Source organism: Triturus cristatus, chromosome 9, assembly GCF_964204655.1.
Source record: "Triturus cristatus chromosome 9, aTriCri1.1, whole genome shotgun sequence".
In the NCBI taxonomy this organism is placed as follows: Eukaryota; Metazoa; Chordata; class Amphibia; order Caudata; family Salamandridae; genus Triturus; species Triturus cristatus.
The window spans coordinates 1,273,622,834-1,273,640,645 of record NC_140592.1 but is presented as its reverse complement, the minus strand read 5'-3'; positions in this window follow the sequence as shown (position 1 = coordinate 1,273,640,645).

Here is a 17,812-nt window from a genome sequence, read left to right as displayed (position 1 = left end):
TTCGCCTCGGTTTCTCGGGACCTGGCCAAGCTACATTTGCTTCCAGTTCGCAAAAGAATTATTTTTAAATCACTTTGCGTAACTTTTAAGGCCTTGCATGGTCTAGGCCCCCACTGTATCTCCCAACTCTTTCAGTGGCATAGACCAACAAGACCTCTGAGATCAGCCGAGCAGAGTCTGGTAGTCATCCCCAGAGTCAGGAAAGCCCGCTGGGGAGGCAGGAGCTTCTCTCTAGGGGCGGCGAAGGCATGGAATGCGCTACCACTAAACCTCAGACAACTACCGGACCTCCTGTCTTTTAGGAAAGCTTTAAAGACCTGGCTGTTCACACAGTAACCCTCTGCTTATGCACACTCTCTTAACTAGCGCCAGGACACCCCCGGGTAACAGTGCGCTCTATAAATGTGAAAAATAAATAAATAAATAAATAAAGTAACCACCTACTGCCCCCTACAGGCACTGCCCAGTAACCACCTACTGCCCCACCGCAGACACTGTACAGTAACCACCTACTGCCCCACTGCAGACACTGCCCAGTAACCACCTACTGCCCCACCGCAGACACTATACAGTAACCACCTTCTGCCCCACTGCAGACACTGCCCAGTAACCACCTACTGCCCCACTGCAGACACTTCCCAGTAACCACCTTCTGCCCCACTACAGACACTTCCCAGTAACCACCTACTGCCCCACTACAGACACTGCCCAGTAACCACCTACTGCCCCACCGCAGGCACTATACAGTAACCACCTACTGCCCAGTAACCACCTACTGCCCCACCGCAGACACTGCCCAGTAACCGCCTACTGCCCCACCGCAGACACTGCCCAGTAACCACCTACTGCCCCACCGCAGACACTGCCCAGTAACCACCTACTGCCCCACTGCAGACACTGCCCAGTAACCACCTACTGCCCCACTGCAGACACTATACAGTAACCACCTACTGCCCCACCGCAGACACTGCCCAGTAACCACCTACTGCCCCACCGCAGACACTATACAGTAACCACCTACTGCCCCACCGCAGACACTGCCCAGTAACCACCTACTGCCCCACCGCAGACACTGCTCAGTAATCACCTACTGCCCCACCGCAGACACTGCCCAGTAACCACCTACTGCCCCATCGCAGACACTGCCCAGTAACCACCTACTGCCCTACTGCATACACTGCCCAATAACCACCTACTGCCCCACCGCAGACACTATCCAGTAACCACCTACTGCCCCCTACAGACACTGCCCAGTAACCACCTACTGCCCCACCGCAGACACTGCCCAGTAACCACCTACTGCCCCACCTCAGACACTATACAGTAACCACCTACTGCCCCACTGCAGACACTGCCCAGTAACCACCTACTGCCCCACCACAGACACTGCCCAGTAACCACCTACTGCCCCACCGCAGACACCATACAGTAACCACCTACTGCCCCACTGCAGACACCATACAGTAACCACCTACTGCCCCACCGCAGACACCATACAGTAACCACCTACTGCCCCACCGCAGACACCATACAGTAACCACCTACTGCCCCGCTACAGACACTGCCCAGTAACCACCTACTGCCCCGCTACAGACACTGCCCAGTAACCACCTCCTGCCCCGCCACAAACACTGCCCAGTAACCACCTACTGCCTTGCCACAGACACTGCCCAGTAACCACCTACTGCCCAACCACAGACACTGCCCAGTAACCACCTACTGCCCCACCGCAGACACTGCCCAGTAACCACCTACTGCCCCACCGCAGACACTATCCAGTAACCACCTACTGCCCCACCGCAGGCACTATACAGTAACCACCTACTGCTCTTCCAGGTACACTGCCTAATAACTATCTACTGCCCCACCATGGATACTGCCCAGTAACCACCTACCCCCCCCCCCCTCTGTGGGTCTACATGAGTATAGACTGCCTGAGTTCAGACACAGGCTCAATACAGCCAGTGAGGGTCATAACAAAGCCAGGACCCCGATGAGCGAGGACCACTGTCGGGCCCAGAACCCTGACGGGCCAGGCCCCCTGAAGGGCCAGGACCCCATGACGGACCGGGACCCCATGAGGGATGGGCCAGGCCCCCTGAAGGGCCAGGACCCGAGGGACAGACCAGGACCCCTGACATTGAAGGCAGGTCACTAGGAAGGGGCAGACATCACCACTATATGTGGTTCAGGTTGTACATTTTATTCGTGAAACTATGAAATCCAGTATTTGTAAATGGCATGGCTCCGATCTTGGCTTTTCCACTTCACCTAAACATGCTGGAAGTCCGCACCGTATTCCAAAGCTGGGCCGGACCCAGATCATAGTGACATTTCTCTTCGGTGGAAAGTTCCTCATCATGCCTTCAGAATCCCTGCTGCCCTGTCCTGGTCTAGGGGTGAGTTGGAAACTGTGGAACCGGGAGATGCATGATTTGGAATCCCAGCCTTTCAATCAATCAATCATTCAATTGTAGAGCGCACCATTTACCCATGAGGGTCTCATGGCGCGGAGCGGGGGGGGGGGGAGTGCAGCTACTGCTCGAACAGCCAGGTTTTGAGGAGTCTCCTGAAGGGCAGCAGGTCCTGGGTCTGTCGTAGCTGTGTGGGGCGGGTGTTCCATGTCTTGGCGGCGAGGTGGGAGAAGGATCTCCCCCGGTGGTGGTCCTGCGGAAGCGTGGGACGGTGGCTAGGGTGAGCCTTTCCATGTGGCTACGTTGTGTGATCTTCGGCAATCACTGTTTGAACGTATGCATTTGCCCCCTTTTTTGGTGAGAGTTCGACAGCTTGCACTACCTCTAACAGCTGTGAGTAAGTGTATGTGAGGTTAACAAAACTTGGGGGATATTACCTGGGGGGTGGGACTGGTGCCCAGTTCCATGGTACATTCACCAAGATGTAATGTGGTGGCAAATGTTTCACCTTTGGAGCAAACAGCAGAGTATTCCAGCCTCAAATCTCCTACTTTAACTAACTGTTTGACCTTGGGCACACCGTACTCTCCACGTGCCTCCCTGCAGCAGTCTGACAAGAGTGAGCACTTAAGAGCAAGTGTCATGGAAGGAGTAAACTCCAACCCCCAGGACAGGCCTCCAGCGTGGCCTTCATTTGCACATTCAGGGCTGTTTCTCAGCAAGCGCCTGGGTTGTCTGCCCCTTCCCCTGAAGCACTTTGTGCCGGACCGCCCTGTGCTGCAGCCCTTCCCAGCTCAGAGAGGGCTGAGAGAGTGAGGTGGGCACCCTGCCAGCCCCAGCCCTCCTGTCCTGCTTGTCGTGTGAGCGCCTCGAGTGGCACATCCGGCGCCCCACAGCAACACAGCGTGGGCAGTGGGGACGGGCCACTTAAAACTGGGAAACTCCGTCAGCAAACAGGACAGTGTCTAGAAAGCCCCGTGAGACTTTGAATCTAATCTATGCCTTTCCAACCAGAAGTGTAAATATTCCAGGGGTGCCCGTGGGTTCAGACCCTACATGCAATGACGCCCGCCTTCTTCCATAAAGGTATATTTTTGGGTGAAAAATCATGTGACGATGTTTGAGTCACTTGTGACTGTTCCAGAAGTGAGGGACTGGGGGTGCAGCAGGCCCCAGTTTACTCAGCAATCTTCATGTGTGACGTAGTCGCCAAGTGGGCGGTGTCCTGTGTGTCAGCGTCATCAGTTGTAACTCGTTACGTAACAGAACATTGAACTCTGGGACAACATATTGGTCGTTTCCAGCACCTGAAACGGCAGCTCGCAAATCCCTTTTGACTCACAAATTGTGCACAGTTTTTTGGCTTTTTTCGGTTGAATATTCACTCCCTCTTGGTGCCCGTCAGCCCTCCCCTGGGGCGGTCACTTCTGTGTTTGGTCCCCATGGCTGTGGGCTCGGGGGTTTCAAAAGGCGGAAAGGAATTTCAGAGCCGTATCCAGCCAAACACAATAAAAAAAATAAAAAATAGTCTTGACTCATGAGTTCAAATGGAAGCAACATACAAATGTGTTCACCCTTTAGAGTCTGCTCGGCAACTTTTTTATGCAATATCTTAAAAGCCAGAGAATGAGTTTACACCGAGCCAGCCAAAGCAGGCTTGCTGAGTAAAGTTCTACTTACCGTCCAGGTTTCCTTCAAATCCATGGGCGGGTTCAGGCTTCGGACTTGAGTCTAATTTTCTCAGAGAGCTAAAGCAGCGCATCATTAATGTTTTGACCCCGTTGGGCATTTTACCTCTGCACTGGTCTGCACGAAAATTTGCATGCCAGACCTCACCTGGCTGGACTAATGAAGCGACAAACTTTATGCAAATCCACCTGCGAGGTCTAAAGGTACGGGCAAGTTAAAAACTGTCTTTTCAGTGGAAAGTGCGTCTGCACCAATTATACAACCCTCGCCACGGTGATATATTTATTTATATGTATAAGTATTTTTATTCAGACTTTTTGGGAAAACTTTAGGCAGGCAAGAGAGCTAAAGCTGTCTCTAGGCCAGACCTAAAAACAATACAGGCATCCTGACTGAGTGCAGCGATGATTGACATCTGGGTGGATGCAGGAAATCCTCCCAGAAGAGGAGGATGGCGTGTCCAGTCCGTGAAGTCAATGGCACTCCGATTACGGCAGGCGGGAGATCCGCCTCTTTTGGGCAGATGTTCCAGTACGCCAATCATTCATTCATTCATTCATTCATTCATTCATTCAGTCAGCCAATCTCTAAACAAGGCTCTGTGGATCCGCCCTTTATCCATGCCTCCAGAGGGCAGGCTGTCCAACGTAGAGCCCTGTGGATGGCACACCGCCAAGGGCATAACTTCCATCTCCACCATTGGATTCACCAAGGTGCAGTGATAACTCTACGAGAGGGGGCAGTGCCCACCGCCCCATCTCCAGAGCCAGGCCCACCTCCATGTTGTTTGGAGGTAGCACCGGAGAACTGCTCTGTAAAGGGAGGCGGTGTAGGAAAGTGGGTTTCTGTTGCAGTTACCCCCCCCACTTTTTGCCAGACTACTGATGCACTTTCACTTGATGTGCCCTGGGTCCCTGCCAATCAGGTTCCCAGGGCCTGTGTTCTTTCCCCAAAACGAACCCAATTGGCATCTCTGGCCACAGGTCAGTGTTATGGTTTTGTCATTTTAAGAACTCTTGCCACGTCATGTGCATGATGTAAAGTGTTCCACATTCTGTTGTTGTTTGGTTCTATTTGGAACCTCATCTGGCAGTTGGAGCTGGATCGAGGTTTGTGAGGGTTGCGATTCTTTACTTCTCTACAATAAACTTATTAAGAATCAACAAGGACTGGATGCATACATTCTTAACATTGGCGACGATTTGAATTAACATGGACAACAACCCTACACAGATTACTATTTTGGAACGAACCTACGCGTAAAAAGAAAACTCTGAATTCCGAACGTCCTTCTATTCTCTCCTAAATTCATTGTGAGACGGTGAGGACGGCGGAGATCTGAGCATTTTGACGGTCTGAAGAAAATCGGCAATAAGAACGAACTTATTCCTGGTACCCTTGAAGCCATCCTAATTAACCGTAAGTCAATTGCTGGTGTGCCTGTACTTGTGTGCGCGGTCGGAGAGCAGATCGGAGCATTTTGACCGTCAGAGCGCCTCGGAAAGTACCGTACCCTTAGACAACAGTCATTTGTGGAAGGTACAAAGTGTGTGTGTGGCAAGACTGACCTGCGATCGAGCTGGATGTGTGCACCACGAAGTCAGAAACAGTTCTGATGACGCATTCAGGAACAAACTGTCTCTCCCAATGCATCTTGGGAGTTAACAACTAGACCGCTCATTCTACTTTAATGTGTAGTACTACGTTATGACGTGTTGATGCCGGCGGCCATTTTTATTCCTCATATAGCTTTTCTTCCGGTTTCCACAGCGTTTTTTTCCAGTCATCGAAGAGCTGATGGAATATCTTGTCGGATTGAGATAAATTACGGGAACTTTAACTGTATGTGCACACAGTGACGCATACACTATTATACAGACATAGAGGCTACTTGGCAAATTGAACACAATTTGGGAATGTATACAGTGATGCACACACTTTAATTTTTATTCTTCAATCTGTGTGTACACATTGGACTTCAACAGTGATACACACACTTAAAGGACATCGTGGACAAACTTATTTTCTGTTGCAGTATACATATATATATGCATATATTTTTTTTTTCTTGCTCCTCTTCTCCTTCTCCAATTTTGACTATTTTGATGAGGGACATACGTCTGCTCTATTGTTCATCTTCATTACAACAACAAGTTTTATTCATTTTTTTTCTCTTTTTTCCACAATATTATTAGATGATTTCATTATGGCTACTTCATCTGAGCCTCCTCATTTTTTATCAGAAAAAGGTGAACCTATTTTCCCTTGGAAAAGATGGAAATTAATTTTTGACTCTTACCTTATAGCTATTGGAGGTGAAAAAATTTCTGCTTATCATAAACAGGCCATTCTTCTTCATAATTTAGGTATCGAAGGAAGATGTATTTATGAGAGTCTTGATTTAATTGATTCATTGATCAGAGATCAAATTGTCCGATGCACAAATAACATAAAAGTTCAAGAAAAATTATTAAGCAAAAACACAAACTTAAAAGATGCAGTTTCTATTATAGAGGGAATGGAAAATACCAGCATGTGGGTGCGTGAGATGCGTGAGGAAAAAGGTAAAGAGTCTGCTGATAAAGACAATGGATGTGCAGAATCATCTGTCAATGAAATCAATAGAGTTGACAAATAAATGGATAAGGATAATGAAAAAACGAGTCCACTAGTTAATAAGGATGTTGAAAACAAATTTGAAAAAAATAAACCCATCCTGATGTCAAATCTAATGCTCCTAAATGTTTTAGATGTGGCAGTGAAGGGCATTGGACAACAGTCCAGGGTGTTTTGCAAGATTCACAGTTTGTAAATTTTGTGGTAAAAAGGGACATTATGCCCGTGTATGTCGTGGACTTAAACAACAAAACATAAACTATATGGGAGATGAAACCAAAGTAATTTCCAGTTTACGTGAGGATGTCAGTGTGGATGAAGATCCCATTGAGATGCCTGAATGTGAAATTATGGTTGGTGGGAGAAGAAAAATAGTTTTGGCAGATTCTGGATCACCATATACAATGATAGGTGACAAAAATTGGTCAAACACGTTTGGTTGTGAGAATATAGAATTGTTACCTTCTGACATCAATCCTGTGGTTTATGGAGGTGTGAGAATTGATGTACTAGGGTACTGTGTTAAGAAGATTCAATTTGCTGATCGTAAGACAGTTGGTAAAATCTATGTAGCGAAGAGAGGTGATAATCTCTTTGGTTGGAGGCATCAGATGGATATGGGCATCACACTTAATCCTAATAGTAAACAAAAAGTTAAATTAATTTCTAAGGAAGAATTACCTTCAGATATTTGTGAAAAAAATCCTGGTGTTTTTGGCAGTAATCTTGGGCTTTTAAAAAATGTTGAACACAAGATTATTTTGAAAAATTATGCAATACCTTTTGTGGCAAAGGTGAGAAAAGTTCCTAACATGATGATGGAACCATTGGAACACGAGATAAGAAAACTTAAAGAAAGAGGCGTTATTGAAGAGATTGAAAGTTCTGAATGGTTGGCTCCGGTGGTTTTGGCACCTAAAGATGGTGGGAAGGAAATTCGGTTGTGTGCGGATTTGAGAGGTTTAAACAAATTCATTTGGGTGGATAGACAACCTTTACCGAACATCACAGAAACTTTGTCTCTCATTAAAGATGCTAACATTTTCAGTGTGATGGATTTGTCCTCCGCTTACCACCAGGTTAAGTTACATCCTGAGTCGAAACGTTTGACTTTGTTTGTTACGCCTGTTGGTGCTTTTCAATTTGTGAGGATGCCGTTTGGACTTGCTTCCGCTGCGGCTTGTTTCCAAAGGGTAATGAAGCAAGTGTTGCATGGTTTAGATGAAGTTCTCATTTTTCAGGACGATATTCTAGTATATGGTAAGGATTTGGAGGAACATGATGCTATTCTATGGAAAGTTTTAGAAAGGTTACATTGTGCAGGTTTGGTGATTAATAGAGAGAAATGTAAATTTAGGGTTACATCGGTAACTTATCTTGGTCACACAAATTCTGGTGAGGGAATTAGTCCTAAGATTGAGCTAGCTAAAAGCATAATAGAAGCTCCAAAACCAGTTAACAAAGATCAGATGCGTTCTTTTCTTTGTTTGGCAGAGTTTTGCTCTAAATTTATCCAGAATTTTGCTTCTATTTTTCAACCTTTGAGATCTTTACTAAAAAAGGGTGCTCAATATGTTTGGTCTAAAGAGTGTGATGAAGCCTTCAATTGTGTGAAAGAGTGCATTTCAAAATTATTTACTTTTGGTCACTTTGATGTAAACAAGAAGACAATTTTATCCACTGATGCAAGCATTTCTGGTTTAGGTGCTATTCTTTCTCAGATGGTCAATGGTGAATTGAAAGTTGTTGCTTTTGCTTCGCGTGCGTTGAGGGGTGCGGAAGAAAGGTACTCCGTTATTGAACGGGAAGCACTAGCTGTATTTTGGGCTGTTCTTCATTTCAAATTTTACTTACAGGGAATACCTTTCACTGTGAGATCCGATCACAAACCTCTTTCGAAGATTTTTTCCTCTAGAGAGATTGACAATTTTTCTCCCAGAATTGCTCGACGGTGGTTGGATTATCTAATTATAACTTTGTGGTTGAATTTGTTCCTGGCTCTAGAAACTGCATGGCTGACTGTATGTCGAGGTTACCAATTCAATCAGATCTTGATGATGTCAATTCTACAAGCATAAATTGGATTTGCGAAGCTGCTCTTGAAGATAAAGAATGGAGAGAAGCTAATGCTAATGACCATGTTCTCAATGAGTTAAAAAAATGTCATTGTGAATGGTTGGCCTGATAAAAGGATGTTGTCTTCTACCCTGAACAATTATTTTAATGTGAAAGATGAGTTGAGCATTTTGGATGATAAGAGTCTGAGGGGAAAACGTGTAGTGGCTCCTAATGAGTTAAAATGTAAATTGATCAATTTGGCACATGAAGGCCATTTAGGCCGTAACAAAACCAAATCAAGGCTGCGTGAATGGTATTGGTGGCCACGAATGGATCATGAGGTTGAAGGTGTAGTTAAAGATTGTTTGCAGTGTGCAAACAATGATAAATCTAAGAAAACTTTTTCTGCACCAATTTCACCAGTTGATATACCTGTTGAGCCTTGGACTAAGTTAGGTTTAGACATCGCTGGTCCATTTGAGATGCTGACTCGTGATGTGCGATATGTAATTTTGTTCGTAGACTATACTTCCAAATGGGTTGTGACAAAATGTGTTCCGATGTTTAATGCTAGAATTGTGATTGAATTCCTTAAAGATGAGTTCTCCAGGGAAGGAATTCCGAAGACACTTATTACTGATAATGGAGCACAATTTATGTCTTTGGAAATGGCACATTTTTTTTCCAGTTTGGCCATTGTCCATTTTAAAACTGCTCTTTATTCGCCACAAGCAAACGGCTTGGCTGAGAGCATGAACAAAATTGTCAAAAGTTGTGCCCAACGAGCAATTCAGAACAAAGAATCTTTGAGAGTGTCCTTAAGAGAGACTTGGTGGGCACACAGTGTAACACCCAATAGTGTGACAAGTGTGTCACCATTTGCCGTTCTCAGGAGAAAAAAACCACATTGTAAGCTAAATCCTGTTTAGATGAGGTTAGATACTTCTCTTCTTGACCAACCTTCTATCTCTGAGATGAGTCTACGAAGAAAGAATTATCAAAACAAGTACAAAATCAACTTTGATAATAAACACTGTACCAGGCAGACTTTTTGGAATGTTGGAGATACAGTTCTTGTGAGGAAGCCTGGAATTGTGAGAAAGGGTCATTCTAGATTTATGGGTCCTTTTGTGATTTCTGCTGTCAAAAGAAATGTGGTTGTTTTAGATTCAGGAGATGTCTGGAATATGTCTCGATTAGTTAGAGTTTCCAACCAACATTCAAGACTTTCCCAACGTGTTGTTGTGAATCATTATAGACACACAACCGGCAGAAATTCTAATAGGTTCAGAACAAAACCAATGTGGCATAAAGATTATGTTATGTCTTCTCATTAATTATTTCTGCATGTAGGCATGTTTAATCATGCTATGTTTTTTTAATATTATATTGTTAGCTGTGACTGTTAACTTTATCATACACACATCTTTCTTTTTTTATTATTGAGGGGAAGATGTGTTATGGTTATGTCATTTTAAGGACTCTTGCCTTGTCAGGTGCATGATGTAAAGTGTTCCACAGTCTGTTGTTGTTTGATTCTATTTTGAACCTCATCTGGCAGTTGGAGCTGGATCGAGGTTTGTGAGGGTTGAGATTATTTACTTCTCTACAATAAACTTATTAAGAATGAACAAGGACTGGATGCATACATTCTTAACAGTCAGCCCCTGGTAAATGGTACCATAGGTACCCAGGGCACTGTGACCAGGGAAGGCCTCTAAGGGCTGCAGCACTTATTGTGCCACCCTTAGAGGCCCTGTACCCTGACACACACACACTGCGTTTGTAGGCTGCGTGTTTTGGTGCAGAACAAAGTAAAGAGTCGACATGGCACACATCCTGTGTGCCATGCCTACAACCCACTGCCCTGGCACAGATCAGTCACCCCTCTAGCTGGGTGCCCTATGCCAGTGGTGAGGGTACAGGTGCATGAGCCCTGTACCACTACAGTGTCTAAGACAATTCTTAGACATTGCAAGTGCAGTGCTGCCATTAAGAGTATATGGTGCTGGGAGCTTGTCATTACGAACTCCACAGCACCATAATGGCTGCACTGAAGACTGAGAAGTTTGGTATCAAACTTCTCAGCCCATTAAACCCACACTGATGCTAGTGTGGGATTTAATGAAAAATGCACTCAGAGGGCATCTCAGAGATTCCCCCTGAAAAACGACCAGCCTCTGGTGGGTTCCCTGACTGGTACACACCAGCCTGCCACCACGAGACATGTTTCTGGACCCCTAGGGTGGGAGCCTTCGCTCCCTGCGCCCCGAAACAAAGCCTTTCCTGGGCAGAGGTGTTCACACCTCCCCCAGGTCAGGAAGAGCCATCTGTGGCAGGGGAGCTTCAAAGGCCTGGCAGCCTTCGTAATGCAACCCCCAGACTCTCCTGCTATCAGGAGCAGGCCCCCCTTCCTGTCTCCCCTCCCTTTCAGCGGGAAGACGGGTAGGAAAAACTAGCCAGCCCAGGAGGTGTGCCCACCTCTGCCAACTCCACCCCTCAGGTGGGGGAGGCGAGGTAAAGCCCACTCTCCAGTGCTTGCCATCTTGCAGATGGCAGGCACTCCCCAATCAGGACTAGGGATTGTGCTCACTCCCCCACGTGGGGTGAGCACACCAAGGGTGTAGTCACCCTAAGGTCAGTAGCCCATTGGCTACTGACCTCAAGACCCCTAAAACGCCCCCTAAATACAGTATTTAGGGAGCAGCCCTGAACCAAGAAGGCAGATCCAGCCTACCTACAAGAAGAAAAGAAGAAGGAGGACGAAGAGCCGTGCAGAGCTAACAAAAGGACGTCGCCCACTGACTTGGCCCCAGCCCTACAGACCTGTCTCCGCTCGAACCTGCTCCTGCGAAATCCTGGCGTGTCCAGCAGCCAGCAACCTCACAAACCCCGGAGGACCTGCCTGCCTTCACTTCCCAGACTGTTTCTCCTGTGAACACCGGACGTGTTTAAACTGCAGCTTCTGGTGCCAGCCTGAGACCGCGAATCCAGCCCACTCTGCAACCGCCAAACCCGGCCTGAACTCGAGTGGAAAAACACCACAAGGAGGTCCCCCGGCAATCCTGACCCAAAATCCTGCGACCCCTGACCTGTCTCAAGCCTCCGGACGATGTCTGCAGCCTCAATCCAGAGGATCCCCCCTACCGCGAGCAGAGCGGGTAAGAAAATGAGACCTCAAAAGGCACCTCTGCACCCGACGCCCCACGGCCTTGTGTGCCCAAACAATTGGTGCCTAACCAACCCTCAACATCCCAAATTACCCCTCGAAGTGGTGGTCACTCCTGGAGGATCCTCGTCCCCGAGCCTGCAGTGTTTCTTTGTCCTGGAGGTTCTCCATTGAAAACAACAGGGCATCCGACCTCAAAACAGCACCCTGCACCCAGCCGCCCTGGTGCCGCTGAGGGTGCACCTTTGGTGCTACTTTGGTCCTCAACTTGCCCTGAGCTTAACCCTAGGAGCTTTGCTCCCACAACCCAGTGGCCTGCTTGCCAGCAGCCACCAACCGGAGGCCCCCTATCCCCCTTTGGATAACATTGGGCCTCAGCACCCGACCGCCCTAGTGCCGCTGAGGGTGCAACAACAGTGCATCACTGACCCTGGGAGACCCCTGAGTCTAACCCCAGAACCTTAACTCCCACAGTCGATTACTTACCTGTGAACCGTTAACCTGGTTTCCTTCCATAGGATAACATTGACACTTTTTCTCAAAAAAGTTTCAAAGTGTGAAGTTTTGAAACCTAAAAATATTCTTCAAAAATCGCACCAATAACCAAAACGTGTTTACTCACCTGTTTGCAGGAAATGTCCCAGTGCTGAATCTAATTATCCAGTACTGAGTTAGAAAAGTAATGTGAAAAGAAACTTACCTGCAATTTACTGACAAAGTCCATTCATTTCAATGTACTGCTCCAAAAAGTTTCAGTGTGGAGTTTTGAACACGGAAAATATTCTTTAAAAATCATGCGATAACCAAAACGTAATTACTTACCTGTTTCTAGGAAATGCCCCAGTGCTGAATCTAGGCATCCAGCACTGATTAGAAAAAGTAACGTAAAAAGTAACTTACCTGTAATTTACTGAAAAAGCCTATTCATTTCAATGTCCTGCATTTGCTAAGTGTTGCATACTACTGCTCCCCTGTAAATCAAACAAAGTACAATTTCTATTGCATTTTCAAACTGTTCTATATCCAGTAACTTATTACTGAACAGTATTTAATGCTCACCTGTGCCAGGCTTGCTTGGTTCTAAAAATAAACTACAGTATATTTTTTATCCAAACACAATTGGCCTAGAGTTCAGTTCTTGAGTGTGAATTCATTTGCTGACTGAGTGTGTAAATCAAATGCGTTACACAGTCCTCTGATACTGCCTTACTGCTCGACCAAGCTACCACTTTAGAGAGTGAGGTTCTATCTAACTTTAACCTCTGCCTACCTCTGGAGACACTTGGACTCTATACACACTGTACCTCACTTTGGTGCAGTATATATAGAGACAGTTTCTTACAGGAGGACTTTCACAAAAGGCACCATTAGTGAAGCCAACAACCAGTACCCCCACAAGGGAGGGAGAAATGACGTGGGCACTGGAGACGTACCACCAGTTTGGGGGGGGGGGGTCGTTTCAGGTGCCAAAGTTTCGGGATGAAGTTCCAGAGCATTGCCAGGTTTTCTTCTGGAGGCCTCCCCTGGAAACTGGCTCCTCTCACGAGAAGGCCACATGGCTGGACAAGTCTCCACCGCCAGGGCAGGTCTCCACCACAGTGTTCCACCACCAGGGAAGGTCTCCACCACCAGGGCAGGTCACCAGCGCAGGCCTCCATCGCCAGGGCAGGTCTCCACCACCAGGACAGTTCTACATCACCAGGGCAGGTCTCCACCGCCAGGGCAGCAGTTGGGTAACGAAAGTTAAGGAGGCCCCCCTGCAATGTACACAGAGAGGCCCCTGCTCCGGATTTTATCCGGAGCGCTCAGACCCGAGCACTGTGCTGAGGGGGCCCCCTGCAGCTGGGAGGCCCCCCGCACCGCGGGGGATGCGGGGGCCTGTGTTATGCCCCTGCAGGGCAGGTCTCCACCGCCAGCGCAGGCCTCCACCGCCAGGACAGGTCTCCACCACCAGGGCAGGTCTCCACCGCCAGGGCAGGTCTCCAGCGCCACGGCAGGTCTCCACTGCCAGGGCAGGTCTCCACCACCATGGCAGGTCTACAGCACCAGGGCAGGTCTCCACCTCCAGGGCACGTCTCCAGTGCCAGGGCAGGTCACCACCTCTAGGTCAGGTCTCCACTGCCAGGGCATGTCTCCATTGCCAGGGCCGGTCTATAGTGCCAGGGCAGGTCTCCACCTCCAGGGCAGGTCTCCACCACCAGGGCAGGTCTCCAGCGCCAGGGCAGGTCTCCACCTCCAGGGCAGGTCTCCTGCACCAGGGCAGGTCTCCCGTGCCAGGGCAGGTCGCCAGGGCAGGTCTTCACCGCCAGGGTAGGTCTCCAGCTCCATGGCAGGTCTCCAGCACCAGGGTAGGTCTTCACCGCCAGGGCAAGTGTCCACCGCCCAGGACATTCTCATGTGCCAGGGCAGGTATCCACCGCCAGAATAAGTCTTCACCGCCAGGGCAAGTCTCCACCTCCAGGGCAGGTCTCCAGCGCCAGGGCAGGTCTCCAGCGCCAGGGCAGGTCTCCACCACCAGGGCATGTCTCCACCTCCAGGGCAGATATCCACCGCCAGGGCAGGTCTCCATCTCCAGGGCATTCTCCAGCACCAGGGCAGGTCTCCACCGCTAGGGTAGGTCTCCACCTCCAGGGCATTCTCCAGCACCAGGACAGGTCTCCACCTCCAGGGTGTGAGAAGGTGGCCTGATATATGCTGTCCACTAGTTCTAGTGGGCACCTTGTATCAGTCCAAATAACCCCTTATGGTGAATGGTTAAAGAAAGCCTTATATGAAAGCTATCCTAGTGGGAGCTATGGAGAGCAGCCTTCAGGCTAAGTCTTGAAGGAATGTAAAGCAGCTTGTTTTACCAGTCTATAATCTCTTGAATGATCAATTGAAAAGACAACCGCACCAGGTATATATTCAAAATATATGTATTTAAGGTTAAACACACCCCTCTAGTCTCTTTATGAGACTGGAGTTCGAAGTACTTTGTTTACAAGTGAGCAAGCATCAGTAAAAGTACAAATACACGTTTGGGCCCTAGGGGCGCACCAAACCATACGCAAACCCTGCAACCGGTTTGAACTGGAGTATACACAGGGACACCAAGTGTGCCCCCAGTGCAGGACTTCAAAGCACCAGAGAGTGCTCCCGCCCAGCCCCAATACACATCAGCCTGTCTGGGGAGGTGGGGACACCCCCCCCTCGACAGGAAACATATTGGCCAGGCCTCCCCTGCCAGAGTTTCGTTCAGCAGCAGGAGGCCAGACTCGTATCTGTGGCTGCAGCATCCATTTTGTGATGCCAGGGCTCAAGAAAGTCCTACCGGGTTTAGCCAGTGTGAACATGTCTCTCACTCTAGAAGGGTGGAATGCTACCCCCGCCACCAGAACTGGCAGGGGGGTAGTATTCCAAAGCGTTTGACACCAAACACAACATGTTTTGATGCAGCCATCCCAAAGTTAGCATTTACCGCAAGGTTATAATGCACTTAAGAGTATATGGTATGGCTGTATCACAGAACAGCCATAAGGAAGTATTTCCGAAAGCTGCAGAGGGGCTCAGCTCATGCTTGGGCACCCTCTCACATAAAACCAAGCACTCTGCCTTCAGGATTGTCAAGGCCTGCCATAGGAGTGGCTCATAGGGTTATATGTGTCTGTATAGGGTAGTGATATAGGTAGCCTATAGCACAGTAAGGGGTGCAAGCACACCCTTACCCAGGCTGCAGTAGCAGACATGTGGTGTCATTTTGTAGTGCTTCCCAGGGGTGGCATAATATATGCTGCAGCCCCTGGTAGGACTCTGGGGTACCTATGCCCTAGGTACAAAATACACCATATACTAGGGGCTTATAAGGCACTCCAGAATCCAATTAGATATGTACCTAATGTACATGGAAACCATTTTAGAGAGGAAGCAGCTAGGCTGTGGTCCTGATTAGCAGGGCTACAGCCAGACTAAGGTCGAAAAACAGTGAAACACCAGCAAAAAGTGGGGGTACCCATGTGAAGCAGAGCCTACTCTCCTACACAGGGCATTCTCCAGCACCAGGGCAGGTCTCCACCGCCAGGACAGGTCTGCACCACCAGGGTAGGTCTCCATCTCCAGGGCATTCTCCAGCACCAGGGTAGGTCTCCACCACTAGGGCAGGTCTCCAGCGCCAGGGCAGGTGTCCACCACCAGGGCAAGTCTCCACCTCCAGGGCAGGTCTCCACCGCCAGGGCAGGTCTCCACCGCCAGGACAGGTCTCCAGCGCCCGGGCAGGTCTCCACCTCCAGGGTATTCTCCAGCACCAGGGGAGGTCTCCAGCACCAGGGCAAGTCTACACTGCTAGGGCAAGTCGCCAGGGCAGGTCTCCACCTCCGGGGCAGCTCTCCACCTCCAGGGCATCCTCCAGCGCCAGGGCAGGTCTCCCACGCCAGGGTAGGTAACTTAAATGCACGGGTCAAAGTCTGCTGTGCTGTGGGGTGCTCAGCCCTCCACAAAACTTTAAATCGAGCCTCAGAGACACTGATCTCAGGTGTGCAGTGACGTGGAGTCGTCTCAGGACCCTTGACATGTGATCATGTGCGCCCCCTGCTGTGGGCTTGCACCCCCTACAGGTCTAACAGTGGAGTACCCTCACCGGAGTGGCTACATTGTATCTCTCTGGTTACTGGCAGGATTGAAAGGAGGCTTTTGTGGTCTCATAGTGTTAACTCTAACTCCACGGGGCTGAACCGGCAACAATCCTTCTAAACTCCAGAACTAAGGAGCAAACACCGCCTTGGTGCTGTGTACAAGGCGCTACGTTAGGGGACCCAAGAGGGCAGTGGAGCCTAGTTCAATCTGTTCAGTGAAAGTGGCCACATGTGAGCAGGTGGAGCACTTGCGAAGCCACCCTTAGGGTTGTTAGCTGCTGCCAGCCTGTGAACACGTGGTCTGTGGTGAAACAATGATCCAAAGAGGTCCGTCTGAGTGGAACACGCCTCTGCGGAAGACGTAAAGTGTTCACAGTTACACGAAGTATAGGGTCTCGTCGGTGGTGTAATGCACAATAATATGGCCCCCTGTAGAATGTGTTGAGGGGCCCCTGCTTCTCCCATATCATACAGATCTTCAGTGGCCCTGGGCTGCATTGGCCGCCCTGGAAGTGTTGCAGGGCCCTGAATTACACCCCTGAGGCGGGCCCTACACCATAGACGGGGATTAACAGGGAGCCCTGGGCCGTCCACAGAAGTCCCACCTCAGGGAGGCTTCTGAGAAGAAGAGCGGTGTTGGAAGGGGACGTGTGGGGCTTAGATCTGTGGGTCACAACCACAAACCACCTAGTGGTCTGAAGGACTCGATCATGCTACCCACAGGCGCGAACATCAGCAGTGTCAGGAGTTGCCTCAACCCCACCCTTGGAAACGCCTGCTTGGCTAGCTGGTCCTTGGACCCCTGCACTGGTGAATTGGCTCTTGGCCTCTCAGTGGACAGGGAGCGCCTTCCTTGAATGGGGCCCGTTCGAAGAGAGCACAGCACCGAGCACCACAGTGCCCGAAGCCGGTGTCAGACCAGAGCCTAAGCATTTCAGTGGAGGGTGGCAGAGCTTAAAAGGACCTTCTGTGGGAAGATGAGGCGTTATGCTTGAGGCATGCCCACCGCTTGAGTCCAGGGGTGAGTTTGGGGGTATGTTCCATCCTCTCTCCTCCACCGTGGCTGTTGGAGCAGCTCTCTGGGGCAGTGATCCTCACTAACCCAACGCGGGAGCGGTGGGGGCTTCTGCCGATCTTGAAGGGATGTATCAGGGCTCTTCTAAGGTTGGGATGGCCGAAGGAACCACAGCCGAACCCCTGCAGTTCTACTCTTGTAGAGGGTGGTTGGGAGCCCTTGAGGACCTGCCTATGGACTCTCA